At 37.2% G+C, this 18,257-nt stretch overlaps 1 pseudogene; it reads left to right on the forward strand.

Moving 5' to 3' along the window:
• Positions 1 to 1,053: 1,053 nt before the first annotated feature.
• On the forward strand, positions 1,054 to 14,245 carry LOC113192256 (ATP synthase F(1) complex subunit alpha, mitochondrial-like; annotated as a pseudogene).
• Positions 14,246 to 18,257: the final 4,012 nt, after the last annotated feature.

The raw sequence follows: 18,257 nt of genomic DNA on the forward strand, positions 1-18,257 counted from the left end.
ATCTATCAACCCAAGTCAGAATAAAGGAGAGAGAAAATAACATGGTAACAGAAAATAAAAGATTTTAATTAAGTTCAAATCAATCAGTAATAACAACAAATATAAATGGATTAAAATTGCCCAATGAAAGACCCTCAGATAAGATGTTTTCAATTCAGCATCTTGTTACTTATGAGAGAAACACCTAAAAAAATAATAATAGTGAACATTCAAATAAAGGGATTGGAAAGGATACACCAGGACAAGATTCTTTATAGACTTTGCTGTTATTTGCCACTTTTGTGGTGTTGAAATTTGCCCAGATATTACAAAAGCTACAGTGGATAAAATTGCTCAAGCCAAGGCATTAACATACTAGAAGTCACCGCCACTTTCCAAAGTCAACACAACGGGGCATTAGTTAAGTCAGAGAAAACAGATTGTACTCAGTAAAATGACAGCAGGAAAAAAAGTGGAGCTCTATTCCAATTTGGGTAGGGATAATTTGGGCTTTTTCAAGAAAGAACATAGAATCAGAATAGTGCAAAGGTATAAAGGGTTGGCCAATATCATGATACCAGTCCAGCTGTGACTGCTAGCTGCCAGTAGGACAGGGTCCTATCCTCCACAGAAACTGAGAGACAGAGGCTTTCCTCTTCTTGATGTCACATTTTAAAGAAATGGCACACAACCTCTTGAGAGAAGCAAGTGTTACATACTTAAAATTGTGAGTCCATTTTGACAATTGTTTTAAGAAAAGAGAGTCAGGAATGCCCCTGAGGGCATGTTGGCTAGAAAAATAACATAATAAACTTTTCTGGCAGCATTGAGCTTTCTCAGGGGGCACTTCTAGGAGGGCCGGGATCATCCTAGGGATGCAGCTGCCTTATTGCTAGAAGCCATGCTTAGTGCAGGGGTTGGAACAGATTGTCATGTGCTCAGAGTCCTACAGTTTTCACAGGCACATGTAGAAAACAATACACAAATATCCCCACCACACCCCACAAAGCCAGTTTTTCTCATGACTGTCCTTCATGATATTATTAATCCTATTAAATCTCAACCCTTGAGTACATGTCTTTTAAGTGTGACAAAATAGAAAATACAAAGAAAGCACTTCCTGTTGCACATGGAGTATGTGTGCTTTCTTAAGAAAAGTTACTGTCCCCGTGTTTGATGGTGAAATGAACTACCATTTTTTTTCCCATGGAACATCATCTATACTTGAAAGAATGATAGATAAACTATAGCTCTCCATGTTTGGGTTTGGGGCATGTATTTTTCTCAAAAATAAATGTAGTAAGTCTGATACGTCAAGGATAACAACTAACAACAATATCTATTGCCAATAATAAAGTTCAAGCTTTGAAACGAAAATTAGAATTTTGAAAAATTTGTACTCATCACTGTGAGCTTGATGACTTTGCAATATTTTAAAACTACTCTAGCAAGATCAGTGGTTATATTAATGAATGTGATTTTTTCTGTGCTATATAATGAAATCTGTCCCTCAGAAGAACTGCATATTTCAGTGAGCCAGTATTTTCCAAATAACAATGCCTATTGTTACGAAGTCAAGCAGAGGTGAAAGAAAGTGCAGGAAACACCAATGGTTATCAGTATAACAGATTACAAAGAATTAATTGATATAATTTCAGATTTCACCTTTATACTAATTGTCCAAAGAAAACTGCCCACATTTATGGTCTATCTTTCCTATGATTCAACATATTCTTGAAATTCATAGTCAATAACAAAAATGATAAAAGAAATGAATATTACATCAAAAAACGAGGCACAATGACTACTATTTGCAGGTGAGAGGATTGTTTACATGTGAAATCCAAGAAAGTATAAAACTATAAATACAATAATTTCAGCAGAAAGTTAAACAGGAAAAAAAATCAATGGCATCCCTATCTACAATCATACACAAATAAAAAATTAATGGAAATAAATTCTTCTTCAAAGTGGCAACAGAAAATATAAAGTGCCTAAGTATAATATGTTCATGTATTGAATGACATTAAAAAATTCAAAATAAATAAAAAATATACCACACACATTAAGGGAATATTACAAAGACAAAAGTTATTCCCAAATAAATCTACTAATTTAATAATGTTCTTAACATAATTCCCTCAAAATGTTATGAAACTTATCCTGACTTTAAAACTCATATTAAAGTAAATGTCTAAAATGTTAAGCTACAATATATAATAATGACAAAGAATGAAAGATACTTTATATGAGATATAACAAAAGATCTACATAAGTATTATGAAAGAAAAGTTTTAAAATTTACTAATAAAAACTTAAATATTTGAAGAAATATGCTACTTGGATGCAGAGAAAAAATCAACATCATAAAAGTGTCAATTGTCCCACAAATTAACACATAATTTCAGTGAAATTCCCATGAATTTTTTGGTAAAATGTTTCAGGAAGCCCACTAAGTTAATTTTAAATTTATCTTTGGAATAATAGCAAATACCTATTAGTATTTTCTGCTAATCAGCTACTTTGTTAAAGACTTTAAGCAACTCTGTAATATTCCTTAATAACCACATCTATAACATAGGCACTAATATCATGGCTATTTTATACATGAGAAAACAGAGGCACAGGTTTAAAGAAAAAAATGTACCCAAGCTCAGGCAAAGAGTAACAGAGAAACCAAGATTCTTCTCCAATTTTCCTCCAGTCTTCATGCCCTTAACCACTATAAAATACTACCAAGAGTTTTATGTTAGTCAGTTTTTTGTTTCTATAACAAAAATATTTGATAAGAACAAGTTAGAGGAGAAAAAGTTTATTGGGCTCACAGTTTCCAACATTCAGTCCATGGACGGCTGAATCCATAGTCGTTGGTCCTAGATGAGGCAGAAACATCATGGTGGAAGGGCCTGATGGAGAAATGCAGCACAGGGCATGGCCGCCAAGTAGCAGACAGAGAGAATAAGTATAAGAAGCCAGGGATAAAAATAAATCCCAAAGTCATGCTCCCAGTGACCTAATTGTTCCCTCCATACCCCACCTACCTACAGTTACCACCTAGTTAGTCCTTTCAAATTATTAATCTATCAGTAATCGATATCAATGGATTAATTAACTGATTGGGTTAAAGCTCTCAGAACCTAGTTGTTTTGCCTCCTGCCTTGATTCTGGAGTTTTGGGGGACACTTTATATTCATCCCATAACAAGTACCAAATGAGGGCACTGCCTTGACCTTCCTTGCTGCTTCCCATTAATGGAAAGGGTCTGAAAGCCCCTGGGATCAGTCCTGGTATCAATCTCTGGGCAGGAACCAGTGTAGACTGGCATGAGTGCTCTGGATAGCATGGTGTCAATTGGTTGTGGTTAGCTCAGGTGATTACTGGTGACAGATAAACTGAGAAAGCATTGATGTGATCATTAACCACAAGTTTCAGTGATGGATCTGAGGAAAAGCAGCTATACCGTATCTATGCTGCTATTGGTTCAAAGTGATCCACTATTGCCCAGTTGGCAAAGAGACTTTCAGATGCAAATGCCGCAAAGTACAACATCATGGTGTCAGCTACTGCTTCTGATGCTCTCCCACTGCAGGACCTGGCTCCAGCTGGGCTGTTCTATGGGAAGGTATTTTAGAGATAATGGCAAACCTGCTTTGATCTTCTATGACAACTTATCCAAGCATGCTGTCTCTGTTATTCCAACAACCCTGTGATCATGAGACCTATCCTGAGGGTGTGTTCTATCTACACTCCTGGCTGCTGGAGAGAGCAGCTCTCTGGTGATGGCTCCTAGACTACTTTACAGAAACTCAGTCAGTGACAAATCTGCTTACATTCTAATGAATGTCATTTCTCTCAGTGACAGACAGGACTTCTTGGAAACAGAATTGTTTTATAAAGATATTTGCCCTGCCATTGATGTTTTGTCCCATGTCAAATTCCCTACCTGAACCAGGGCTATGCAGCAGGCGACAGATACCATGAACCTGGAGTTGGCTCAGGATCATGAGATCACTGCTTTTTCTCAGATGGGTTCTGATCTTAATGCTCAAAAGCTCTTGAGTTGTGGTGTACATCTGACAGAGTTGCTAAAGCAAGGACAGCATTTTCCCATGGCTTTTCAAGAGCAAGTAGCTGTTATCTATGCAGGTATAAGGGAGTATTTGATAAACTAGAGCCCACAAAGACCACAATGTATAAGAATGCTTTCTTGTCTCATATTATTAGCTAACACTAAGACCTGCTGGGCAATATTGGGGCTGAAGAAAAGATTTCAGGAGAGTCAGCTACAAAGCTGAAAGAGACTCTAAGAGACTTCTTGGTTGGATGTGAAACATAATCTCCCGTGTATTCACACCAAATATTGGTTTAGTTTTGTTGTTTTTTTTCCAGTAAAGTTGGTTCCATTTGTAAAAGGATTATTCTCATACTTCTGATGTGCAGAAATCATTTTAAAAATAAAAGTTTCATATTGCAAGGTCAAAAAAAAAGATTCCAAATTATTTTCAGGAAGAAAAAGAGTGGGGGGAGAAACATTCATTATTATAGCTCAAGATATTATGATAATGATATATAAATAGGTAAATGTGCCAATGAGACAAACTGAAGAACTTACCTTTGATTTATGAGACTGAAAACATTTTAGTTCAATGAGAAACAAATGGCATATTAAACAAATGTTACTAGGATAGTTGAAATAAGATCCCTAGTTTATTTCATACACAAAAGTCATTTCTAGGGGGATTAAATATGTTAAAAATAGAGGCAAACACTTTTAAAAATTGCAAATATAATTTGTAAAGGCATCTGTATAATCTTAGAGTAGGAAATAAGTGTAAATACACACAAAGCACAAACCATAAACTTAGAATTACAAACTTGCTTACATTGAAATAAAAAACATCTGTGTGACAAAATATACCATTAAAATAAAAAGACAGGAAGTCTGGGGAAACATTTATTATATATAGTTATCATATAAGAATTAGTATACAAAATTTATAATTTACTCTTACAATTCAATAATAAATAAATACTCCAAGAGAAAAATGACCAAGAATATGAACAGAAATTTCATTGAATAAGAAACATAAATGGTAAAATACACGCATACACATACAAACACACACAAAGAGGCTTAAAATGTGACCAGTGATGTGCCACAAGAAGCCATTTTGTGCCCTCATGCTGAGGGATTATGCCTCTCTACCAAACTCAGCATTGTCCCACTCGTAATGTTATGTTGGTGACTTGGCCACAGTGGAAAGACCTACACCATAGAAATGGGCAAATGCTGCAAATTAGAACATTTCTGTTTTGTCTGTTAACAACTTTACCAAATATACGCTAACTTTAATCCAAAATAAAATGTTGTTTCTCATCTATCAGATTCACAAACTGTTCAAGAGCTAACAATGGCAAATGTTCACAAAATGCAAAACATTGAGAATACTCATACTCCACTGGCAGGATCATAAAATAGTAGAGTTACTTTAGAGAATGATTTGGTCATGTCTATGAAATGCAGGGCATCTTCATACTCTGATAGCAGTTTTACTCCATATAGAGAACTCCTCACATGTATGTGCAAGCAAACATACATAAGTAAGCTTGTATGTTCAAAGCCAGCCTCAGCAGATAGTGAGGCCCTAAGAAATTTACTGACAACAGATCTCAAAGTAAAAAGGACTGGAGATGTAGCTCAGTAGTAAAGCAATCCTGGGTTCAATTCCCAATACCAAAAGAAAGAAAGAGAGAGAGAGAACAAAGGAGGGGATGGAAGGAAGGAGGAGGGGGGAGGGAGGGAGGGAGGGAGAGAGAGAGAGAGAGAGAGAGAGAGAGAGAGAGAGAGAGAGAAATAAACAAAACCAAATGTGTATGTGGTAGAATATTAAATATCAGTGAAAACTTGTGAACTGGAACAATACAGATCAATTTAGATAAATCCTATTAATCTATTGAGTGAAAAAGGAAGTTGAAGTAGGATATATAAAGCTTAATACCTTTTATTTGTAATAGTAAAACATGGAAACAATAACATCCTTTTTATGGATGTATTTGTATATACAAGTACTTGTATACATATACATAGTGTGGATAGATAGATGATAGATAGGTAGGTAGGTAGATAGATATTTAAAATTATACCAGATAGATAGATATTTAAAATTACACCAGATTTCCAAATATTTAAAGTCTGACAATACCAAGAATGTGGGGAAACACTAATTTTCATAATACTCAAAGTAGGAGTATGATCAGGCACAACTCACTTGAAGACAAATTTGGCAATATTTAGTGAAAAGAGAAGTATCTATCTGTGACCCTTCCAATTGGCTTCTAGCTTTATTACCTTGGAGAAAATGTCTGCATACATACACAAAGGACAAGCTCAATAATTCCTATTGTAGCATCACTTTGAGTAGATTTCTTTTCATCAGAGAATAAATACCACAGGATACTGTTGAGCAGTTAAAGTAGGCCAGCTAAATCTATGTATGTCCACATAGGTAAATCTCAAAACAATACTATGACCAGGCATGGTGGTGCATGCCTATAATCCCAGGAACTCGGGAAGCTGAGGCAGAAGGATCACAAGTTCAAGGCTAGCCTCAGCAACTTAGCAAAGCCATAAGCAACTTAGGTAGACCTGTCTTTAAAAATAAAAAGGGCTGGGGATGTGGCTCACTGGTAAAGCACCCCTGGGTTCAATCCTTAGTTAAAAAAAAAACTAATAATAATAATTAAAAAAATAAAAATACTATACAAAAGGAAGTTATAGAATAACATATGTGGTGTTACATCACTTATGTCATTTTATAAGAACACATGAGGTACCATATTATTTATGGATAAATACAGACAGAGTGAAAATATCAAAATATGGACTAAATATAAACCAAATTAATAGTAGTATTTGCCTTTGGGGAAGAAAAGGGAATGATCTATAGAAGCATAAAAGATTATCTGTAATGATTTATTTTGTTGAGAAAAAAGATCTGAGGGAAGTGTAATAATAATGTGTCAACATTTGTTGAATTTGGCTGGCAGGTACATGGATGCTTATACTGTTGTCTTTTGTTTGTACTCTTTTAAAATGTTTATATCTGTCCTTCTTAAGGAAAGTAGTATATTTCCTTTAGCTTTCTGAATTTGTTTTTGGGAAAGGGAAAACTGCTCAACTTGGAGTGAAACAGGTGAGTTACAGCACAAGCATTTCTATTAGATACTTGTGTTTGCATGGATGAGTCTCCCGCATTTTAACTGACAATGTAGTGACTCCCTACAGAGAAGAAGAAAATGAGCTATATTGAGTCACAGGACCCACAAAACTGACCTCGTATATTAGTTTGCTAAGACCACCATAATCTGCACCACACACTGCATGGCTGAAACTGCAAAATTGTACAGTGTCACAATTCCAGAGTTTAGAAGTCCCAAGTCAAGGAGTCTGCAGAGCCGGTTCCTTCTGAGGGCTAGGAGGGAGGGATCTGGTCCCGGCCTCTTCCCTTGGCTTCTAACTGGACATCTTCTGCCTGTCTCTTGGCATGACCTCTCCTCTATGCATGTCTGATGTCCAAATTTTCCTTTCTCATAATTACACCTGTCATATTAGATTAGATGTATCCTAATTACCTCGTTTAAACAGCAAACACCCTTTTCCCAAATATGCTCCCATTCTAAGGTTAGGACTTCCACACAGAATTTGGGGGAAGGGGTGCAATTCAGTCTATGACACCTATAGCTTGTGGTCAATACTTAAAATATATTTTTTTAAAAAGGAAAAAATGTTGTCTTTAAAAAGGTTAAGCTCATCCCAACTAAAAGTGACTTTAATTTGTTGGTATTGTTTAATCGTTCCGAAGTGAGTGGGCAGCTCAGAGGAATGGAAGAGTGAGGGCATGGGCTTAAGTTCCTTCCTTTTCAGATGCAAAATAAAACGGGCATGGGTCAGGTCTGTGGCCAAAATAAAGGCTGGACCTGCCAGCTTCTCCTATGTCACGCTACATCTAGATGCTCAGGTGGACAGAAGATGAGGCTAATGAAGCCAAGATCCTACATTTATTTCCCATCTGAGCCCATTAACTTCACCCATCCCTACACTTAGCCATCCCTAGCTATTGCCTATTGACCCAGGGAACAAATGAGGTCAATCAAAAATGGACATCGGCTGTGCAAAGGCCTTACTTCTATTTTGAGTCCCAGAACTTATATCCAAAGAGCAGAAAAAAGGCAAGAGGAAGCTACCTTTATCCCAGTTAAAATAACCCCTCACATGTGATTCCAGACCTCCATAATCACATCAGATGATTAACATTGTGCACAAGACATCTTAACAGAGTAGAACAGTCAACACAAACCAAGGAATAGAAGGACCAAATTCAGACAAAAGACATGAAGATGCCACAGTCTGGGGTTAACAATACTGTTCTAAGGGACCATTTTTCCCACTAATTAAATGTATTTTCAATTAAAAGAGTTATAAATAAGTCAGAAGTGAAAAACCATGGCTACAAATATTTTATCTTCACTTGTCAACCATCGCAACTCCCCTTTTTGTGAAATATTGTTGCATTCTAAAAAATAGGACATTCATAACCTTGCAAAAAAGAAATGTTTCATGTGTCTCTCCCTTGCTTGTTTGTCTTCCTCAAATCTTGGTTGCAATTAGAGATGATGGCTTCATATTTAAACACCAAAGGGAGAAATGACATTCCCAGTTTCTCAGGAAAGCATGCCAAATTTCCATGTTTTTTCCTCTTTATATGGAGAAACTTCTGGCTCCATCTTGCCCCAGGAGCTCTGGAGCCTTAGGATCAGTACGGATTGTACTTCAAGAAATCAGCTACAAACACAAAGCACTGGACCCTGGTTCATAGATAAACAATTTTAGGGAACTCTATTAGCAGTTTTCTCCTTTTTAATTTCATGGGATTATGACCAAAACATGGGTATGTGAGAGGTCCCTTTTGGTGACATGTAACAGAATTTTATTTAATCCAATAAAAAGAAAAATTGGGGACACCTATAGTGCTAAAGTCCAGAAGTCTACTTCTGGCATAGCTGGATCCAGATGCTTAAATATAGGCATCCATACCCCTCCATCTTTCGGGTCTACTTTCCTCAAATAAGTTTAAAGAAAGTAGGTCTAACATAGCCTGTAAAATTACAGGCTACCCGTTTAGCAACACCAAGAGAAAAAGAAAATACCCAGCAACAATTCACAGGCCCATCCGTAGACCAATTCATGCATCTAAGCAGATACTGGACTCTCATCTCTAATGATTGGTCCACAAATCCACCCCAGACCCTATCAAAGGGATTAACCCCCATGCCAACCATATAGGATTGAAATGAGTAAAGGCCAGTTCCCCAAATGAAAACTGAGGTACTGTTACCCAAAGGGAAATGGAATGAATGTAGGCTACCAGCTCAGATATAAATGCTCTCAGTCACACAGCGGGAGGAGTCTGAAGCTTGGCCAGCTCAATACAAATTTAGTATCATGGCTATAAAACAATAAATTAAAAATCCATTTTGTAACACTGGTGGGTCAACCCTGCATTTTCATGGGGACACCTAATTATGACAAGTCACAGTTATTATTTGAAAACTGCTCTGTAGGTATCAGAAAACAGCAAATGAAGAATGACACCGAAAGGTGGTTTAGCTCATCCCCAGCCACCGATAAAATCACACCTCAGCCTTCAATTTTGGAAGAGCTACAGGAACAAGGTACTTCAATAATCATTCCATTATAATTAAATTATTAAGAAAAATGATATACACTGCCTTTTCTAGCCCTCTCCATGCAAGGGAATAATTCCTCTGTACATGTAATTCATTAATTTGTTGTAACAATTAGTTTCAATGCTCTTGTGAGGCATGCTAATCTCTCACCAGGACAAAATGAGGCATCAGATAAAAGTTGTGCCTCTGAAGGTAGGTGTGAATTGCCAAACCCGATAATGACTTGTGGATCGAAATATATTCCCTCGCCTCAAGGACTGTACACATGGAGTTCAAAAGTCTGTAAAAGAGAAGATAACCTCACCAGGGGTGTCGTGTCAACTGCCATTTAGAGATCCCCCATCTGGAACTTGACCTTCTTGGATTATCTGCCCAGTAGCAATCAGCCACAGGAACCAGACACGTTCTGCTCCCACAGCTAGGCTCTACCCTACCAAAATTAATGACAGTGTCACACTGTATTTTACGTAAATTAAGTCTATGTTTGTCCCAATGCTATTGTTTAAGTCTCATATGTAGCCAGATTTTTTTGAATGCATTATCTGGAAGATGGAAATATGTTCCTCTGCAGAGGGCCTCAGGTTTTTTAAATTCGGAATTAAATAAATAAGGAGCTCACCATATGTATTCCTGGGACATTGCTTGTAGCGCTTAAGCAGGGTCAGATGATCAAGTTTCATTATTGGATACATTTTCAGGCTGGCAATGGAGTCATAAGGAATTGATGGGAGCAGCAAATTCATTTAAAAACGGGTTTATCGCTTCATCAGGTATTCATTTAAGCAGAATCGACAGCATAACTGGATCTCTTTGGTCCTATGTGACATGTTTTTCCAAATGGAATGATAATAAGTATAGAGATGTAATAAGTAGTTAAAGACTTCCCATTTCCATGAAGCACCCAGATATTTGAAAGAAGAAATTACTTTCATTCTCAAGCCATTGCTCGCTACAGGATCAATGGCTAGCTGTTTAGGTCCCTTCTACGGGGAAGTCTGGAGGTGCCATATCCTTTTGGTTTTCAATGAATGGCACTAACAGCTCTATTATACAGAAAGCATCATGGGAGATTTTGTTTCTGATGAGAAACAAAATTGAGCATTTAAATAGCATTATAATGCATTTTCTTAAAGCTACTAAACCAGATAAAATAAGGACATAGCATGGAATTAATTAAGAAGATAAAATTTGGAAACAATATTATTAAGAAATATCAAGCTATTTCAGATTTCCAGAGTTTGGCAAATTATGCATATCCATACCAATCTACTGTCTATAAAATCCAACTTTTAGTCAGAAATAAAGAATATATGTGAAATCATTGAGCCCTTATATTATGCCTAACATTTAATCAATTGTTTCATGACCCCAAAAGTCACCTCAAGATGTAAATTTTTGATTTTCCAAATACCTATTGTATTTTGATAACACAGAGAAACAAAAACAATGTAATAATATGTAAAATTGTTGCATATTATGTCATAATAGATAAAAATCAATATCACAAATGTTTCTTAACAGATTTCAAGGGTTAGTTACCATCATTGAAATACAAAGATACTTATTGGAATACATACTAAAAAATGTAAAAAAAAAATGTCATCCTTATTACAGAAAATGCCATATTGAAGGGTATAGCTTAGATTTGCTACGTAAACAGGCTGACTTCTGTCACAGTCTAGGCCACTGTTTCTCAACCTTGGCTGCACATTCACATCACTTGGAGAGTTTGTAAAATACCCCATGTCCAATTAAGTCAGAAAAATAAGGACTTGCCCCAGGCATCAGATTGTATGAAGCTCCTTGTGTGTCTCCACTCTTCAGCCCAAACAGAATCACAGGCTTCGAGCATTGATTCTCAAAATGTGGTCCTGGAAGCAGTAACCTCAGCATTACCTGGCATCTTGTTAGACATGAAAAAGCAGGTCCCACTCGGACCTACTGAATCAGAAAGGAGAACAGCAGAACAGCCCCTACAGGTAATCTGATGCAATCTGAAGTTTGACAGCTACTGATCTAGTGCTGGGAATAGACCACCGAGGGGCCGAGGGGACATCTGGATCTGTAAGGCAGACACAATGGCCATCACCACTCACTGCTCTAGAGCAAAGAGGGCAGAAGGCCAGGGTGGATCCAGGCTTGGAGAAGCTTGAAGTCCATACAATTTCAAGAAATTTCTTAAGAAAAAAAAGAATGGAAACCTCGGTACCAAAGAAAATACCCGTTTAGAATGTGAGGAATCACACCAAATACTAAATTTTTAATGCTAGGAGCTATCATAAACCACCAAATTAACATAATACTCTCATTAATCAATTGACTAGGACAACTCTTTAATACTCTTTTCTTGCATTTGTTTTTAACAAAATATGTTTGATTAACTTTTTGTATGGGAAAAAATTCTAGTATTTTCTGCAGAGAAAGAAATGATAATTCAATCTTCCCTTTTAGCACACACAAAATTTTTTTATTATTGAGAATTCAGGAAAAGTGCCTGCAGGGTTATTGCTGAGTTTGGGAAAACCTCTATCAGGTTTCATTGATATATTACCTGTAAGATTTGAGGGCATTTTAAGTATTTCATTGCAGCAACTAATCTTAAACACTCTTTGAAGAGTCTCTAGCCAGGGCCTTGGAGATGCCCTGTGCAAATGAGGGCCCTAATGTTTTATTCACATAGTACTAAATCCACCTTGCACAGACTTGTAATAAATTAACATCCCCAATCAACCCATCAGCCCATCACCTACATAACTCACTCCATTTCTGTGAGGAGGAGGAAGAGATGGTGCACAGATCAAGAGTGTTAATGGAAAATCCCTCCTGGTGAAAACTAAAGAGAATGAATCATTGTTCCCCTGAAAGAGAAGGGAGGCCCTTGGGGTTTTCTACATATGGAGAAATGTGCTCAGAGAACTGAGGTTATAAGACCAGCCTGCCTTCCCTCTACTAACCTAAAAAGTGTGCTTAAGCTTGTGAAGTGGGAAAGGCCCTGCAGCACCTGGAGGAACTCTCTCCATAATGAATAAGGTAAAGAAGCTTACAGTCATGTTGAGCTCCAAAGCCTTCTCACCACCTTTGTGAGCCTTGTTCAAAATTAGAGTCCTAATGTTCCTAATCAGATAAATATCCGGGTGAGGATGACCCTTTGGACATAGTTTAAAGGAGATTTTTATTTTGGTTTGCTCCTAAAGCAGTAAAGAAGCAGGAAAAAAATAAATATAAAGGACAAAGATACAAACAACTAGCATCTCTCTCTTGGTCCCCTCCTGCAGGTGCAGCTAAGGCACATAGTGAGCTACTTACCACCTGAGAGGAGCTTGGTCTCTGAGCTGGTCACACCTGTACCCAGACACATGTAACTTAATATATATAAGCAATAATTCTGCTCCTTAGTAAGTGCCTGTCCAAGTTCTAGTTATTAAAATTTCTACTATTTGTTCAAAGGAAATGAAATCACTATGTTGAAGAGACTATTTGCACTCCCATGTTTATTATAGCACTATTCACGAGAGTCTAAAATATTGCCTACGTGTCCATCAACAGATGAATGAAAAGAAAATATGGCATGTATGCTTGTATATGGGATACATAGCAATGGAATACCACTCAATCATTAAAAAGAATAAATCCTGAAATTTTCCACAACATGGAAGAAGTTAGCCAACATTAAGTAAAATATGCCAGGCACAGAAAGACAAATACCACATGATGTTTCTCATTTATGTAATCTAAAATAAAATGGTTAATATCATAGAAGAAGAAAGCAGAAGAATAATTACTATAAGCTGAGAAGAAAGAAAAAGAAATGAGAAGAGATTGATCACTGGGTGCCTCTGGGTACCAAAGTCCAGTTAAATAAGATGAAGTAGTTCTGGTGTTCTATCACCCTGTAGGGTGACTACAGGTAACAAGAATATATTTCAAAATAACTAGAAGAAGGGATATTGAATTTACTTGCCACAGGAAATAATAAATAGTTAAGATGATATGATATACCAAATATCCTGATGTAAGCATTACACTATGTAAACATGTATCAAAACATCACACTGAACTCCATATATATGTGCAACTACTGTACATCAATTAAAAATGAAACTCTTTAAATATAAATAAATAAATAGTAAAGTTACTGCCAAGCCATGATGGAGGCCATTTCTCTTTACATGTGTTTGCTTTATGGACTTAAGGACTGTATATTTTTGTTCATGCAAAGGCATAATTGCCCAACAGAGCAAGTATTCAACAAAACTTTTTAATATGAAAAAATGGATAAACTTTCAGTTTACGGGGTTATAAGACAGAAAGTAATTGAGTCCAGACATGAAAAACACTTTATACTTTTAAATGTACCTGAAATATATATTAACAAATAGCTGTAAAAATGAACATCTAACTATAAGCTTTTTAAAAACAGTATTTATCTCCTTACAAGCTAACAGAGACAGATATGATGTCTTATTGGGGAACTCAGGAACAGCTTAATGAAGTGCATGGTATTCTGGATGGGTCTTGAAGGATGGAATTTCACAGATGGCATATACCAGGAAGATATTATAGATGAAGGGAAGCATAATAACAAAAGACCCAAAAGTAAGAAATCGTGAGTGCGCATGGAGAACAACAGTAAAATAGTTCCAGGATGCTGGAAGGGGAAAGACCTGGACCAAAAGTTTGGGGCTCCAGTGTCAACTGAAGAGCTGAATTTCCTTCAGTGGGAATATGGGTGCCAAGGAACGATGAGGAGGGTCACATGCTCAGGATGTACTTTAAGAAAATGAATCTGACATCAAGGATGTGGCAAGGACTAGAGAAGAATGTGACTTCAGATCCGTGGGACCAGTTAGGATATTAAAACAGTAATTCAAGTGCAAAGGAACAAACTGTAACCACGATGGTAGATCTGAAAATAGAAAGAAGAGGAATGTAAGCAAGCTTCTGCCAAATGTCTCAATTGGGAGAATTTGTGAGCAGAGGTAAATAGGACAGAGAGCACACAGCAAAAAGAGAGGAACATCCAAGAAAGCTCTGAAGTTTAAAATCTGGAATTGTGCTAAGTTTGCTGGGAAAACACTGCATAGCTCCCAAGTGTTGAACTTTGAGGTGCACGAGCACCAGACCTAACCCATAAGCTCCACAAACACAGGAACTGTGTGTCCTCTTCACCTTTGAATACTCAGTGCATAATCTGTTATGCACTAAGAGTGGTTATTTAAGAAGTATTTGTTTTGGATGAAAGAATAAGAATTATAGTGGACTCAATGAGAAAAATTAGGAAAGCAAAGAATAGTGAGTACAGAAATTAGGGAAATGAACCACATTAAATAACATTTACAAATTTTATTTTGCAAGAGGAAGAAAACCATCTAAGAAAGGCAGCAATATCATGGCAGTGTCATGATATGAATCTAACATTTAGAGTTAGCAAGTTATAACTCACATGCTTAAGTTCACTAGAAGGCAGGAGAGAATTTTGTATCAAGGATATTTGTGCACCCCAGGAATGAGTTGATGTAGCTTTTTAAAATGTATTGATTAGAAAAGGATGAGGGAAATTGAGTTTCCCATAGTATCTTTCTGAATAGTATCATATTTTGAGGACTGAAGAGGTTAGGGAAGGAATGCATGCATAACATATTGCCAGAATGATCTTTCCACAGTGCAGATGAAGACTGTCCTGGTAGCTCTTGCTTTAAAACCCTGCAGAACTTCCCACTATGGATAAGAAAAATCCAACTTGAACCTTCCCTGTATTGTTCTGCAAAATCTGTTCCCAGACAATTTCTCCTGCCCCATTCTGTACCTCCATCTCCTGCAACCATAGCACTGGAAACACACCTACCACCTTTAGTTTTCCCAAAGGAGCTCTGCTACTGCTTGTTTTTCCTTCTGCTTGGTAAACCTTCCCCCAAACACCACTTCATCCCCCCATTCACTCACTGTATCTAGTTAAGTGTACTCATTCTTCAATCTCAATTCAAACAGCACTTCTTGGGGGAAGCTTTGCCTCTTCCCTTAATCTCGGTCAGATTCTCCTGTTATATACTATTAGAGTTCCATGAATCTTCCCTGTACATTATCCTAGCTTATGATTAGACACTAATTTATCCCACTGTTGAGTGTCACTCTCTGCCAATCTGTCATTCTTATCATTTAGGTATGAGGTATTCCCCAAAAGCTCATGTGTGAAACAAGGAAAGAAGGTAAAATTATTAGATGATGAGAGTTGTAACCCAAGCAGTGGATTAATCCACTAATAGAGATTACCTGGCTGGTAACTGAAGGCAGGAAGGGTGTGGCTGAAGGAGGTGAGTCCCTTGAGATGTGTCTTTGGGGTTTATATTTTGTCCCTGATGAGCAGAGCTCTCTCTGCTTCCTGATTGCCATGTCCTGAGCTGCCTTCCTCCCTGGTACTCTTCTGCTGTAATGTTCTGACTCACCTTGGGCCCAGAGCTATGGAGTAGGTCATCTATGAACTGAGACCTCTGAAACTGTGAGCTCAATAAACTTTTCCTCCTCTAATTGTTCTCGTCAGGTCTTTTGGTCACAGAAGCAAAAAAAACTGACTAAACAAATCATCATCTCTGTGGCGGTATTGTCAGCTCTGGTTGACTTCATACTCTGAACATCTAGCAGAGTGACACATAATGGCACTCTATAGATATTTTTGAATAATATTAATAATAGCAAAAACAATAATAGCAAACTTTATGCACTAATATCTATATAGTAAGTATATGCTAAGTGTTCCAAGAGCTTACATAAATAGAAGTCAGTAGATGGTAGTGTAAAATTCATGCATTTGGAAGCTAACGGTCTGGGTTCAAACCTCAGTTTTACCACTTATTAAATGTGTGGACTCAGAAAAACTATTAAATTATCTGTTCCTGAACTTCCCCCATCAATAAAACAAAAATAATGTAGAACTGTGAAATGAAAACCAGACGTTGATTAACCTGCACAATGTTGTAAGTCTGGGAACCAAACCCAAGTAACCTAAATCTACCACTAACCACCCCATGAAGGGATAATAATATGCGTTGCACATAATATATAGATGGTTTTCATTTCTAAAATTACTGTATGGGTAAGTTATATCATTCATAAGCACCTGTAACTCTCCCTCACACCCCACTCTCTCCTGACTTTTCTTTAAAGAAGTAGGTCACAAAGCCTAGACCATGGGAAAAAACTCCAAGAAGAAAAGTCAGGCCAAGATTATTTTCCCATTCAATGCCATAGAGTGAAAAATAGAAGAGAATGACCCAAAATCAGAGGTGACCCAAAGTGAACCAGGGAAAAAACTGCTGAACTTGTATCTTGCTTTAAATGGAATGTCACTTCACTAATAGCTTTCAAACACCACTCCTTTGCATGTGCACACCAATATGCTTTGATATTTATCACTTAATAAACACTTGAAAGATTGCACAGGATCTGTGTTCAATGATCCTTGATGACAAAGCGCTAGTGACCCAATCCTTTTCCAGACTTAATGCTATTTGCTCTGGAAGCCTGGTGCTGCAGCTCCTATGAAACAAATAAAGCACTCATGCATAAAATCAATTCAGTAAGCTCTCTAGGCAATGATAAATTTGGAAAGAAAACATGCCCACATAATCATTCCATCCCTCTAACAGCAGATTTCCCATGAAGCTTTGGGTCTCCCTACATCTTGACTTGCAAGCCTCTTTTAGAAATTACGCCATCAACTCCCATGAAATCCATCAGGGCATGTGCAGTCAAGGTGGAAATAAAAAAGGCAAAGAAGCTGTTGAGAAGGTGTTTGGAAACACCACCACTGCATCTTATATGGAAAGGCAATGACTTTTTAAGCCTTGAGTTGACTCTGCTTGCTCATTGCTGTTAGTTATCCTCACATCATCCCCTTTCTATCTACCTGTGGGGTGGACTAACTTGCCTTGTTTAATGTAGAGGTCATTGGAGCTGATTGTATGGCTTATAAACTATTGATAAACAGCAGTATGGAGGACATCACCCTGATAACACAGGGTTTCCTTCAGTTTCTTGACAATCACTAGGAAGCATCTCTGCTTCTGAAAACTCAGGTGGATCTCACAAGGACATTCACAAATGAACCCTGTGTGTTCTGGGAACCACTCAAGGAACTGCACTGCCGAAGTTTGAGAAAGACATATTTAAAAGTGCATTTCGAAATTGAAAACTGTGCAATGTTAGGCTCAAAAATCACCCTTTGTAGTTTTCGAAGATAAAGGAGTCAACTCTTGCTGCATATACCCCATCAGACCTCCCCAGAACAGAGAAAAAAAGGATTTGAGTCATTTAGAGAATGTATTGTTACTTCGCTGAATGTTCACGAGAAAACTAAGGGATTCTAGATGGAATGATATTGAGGATGGCAGCTGCTGGTTTCACCTCACTGGGTTCAAAGCAGCATTTGCCTGGAACTTCAGATGCCTGTTGCACTATTTTTATTCTCATTGCAACTCCAGTTGTAAGAATGAGTTTTCAGAATGCACGTGTTTCATGTCAGGACTGTACACTCA

The sequence above is a fragment of the Urocitellus parryii genome, chromosome 1 (genome assembly GCF_045843805.1).
Source record: "Urocitellus parryii isolate mUroPar1 chromosome 1, mUroPar1.hap1, whole genome shotgun sequence".
Lineage (NCBI taxonomy): Eukaryota > Metazoa > Chordata > Mammalia > Rodentia > Sciuridae > Urocitellus > Urocitellus parryii.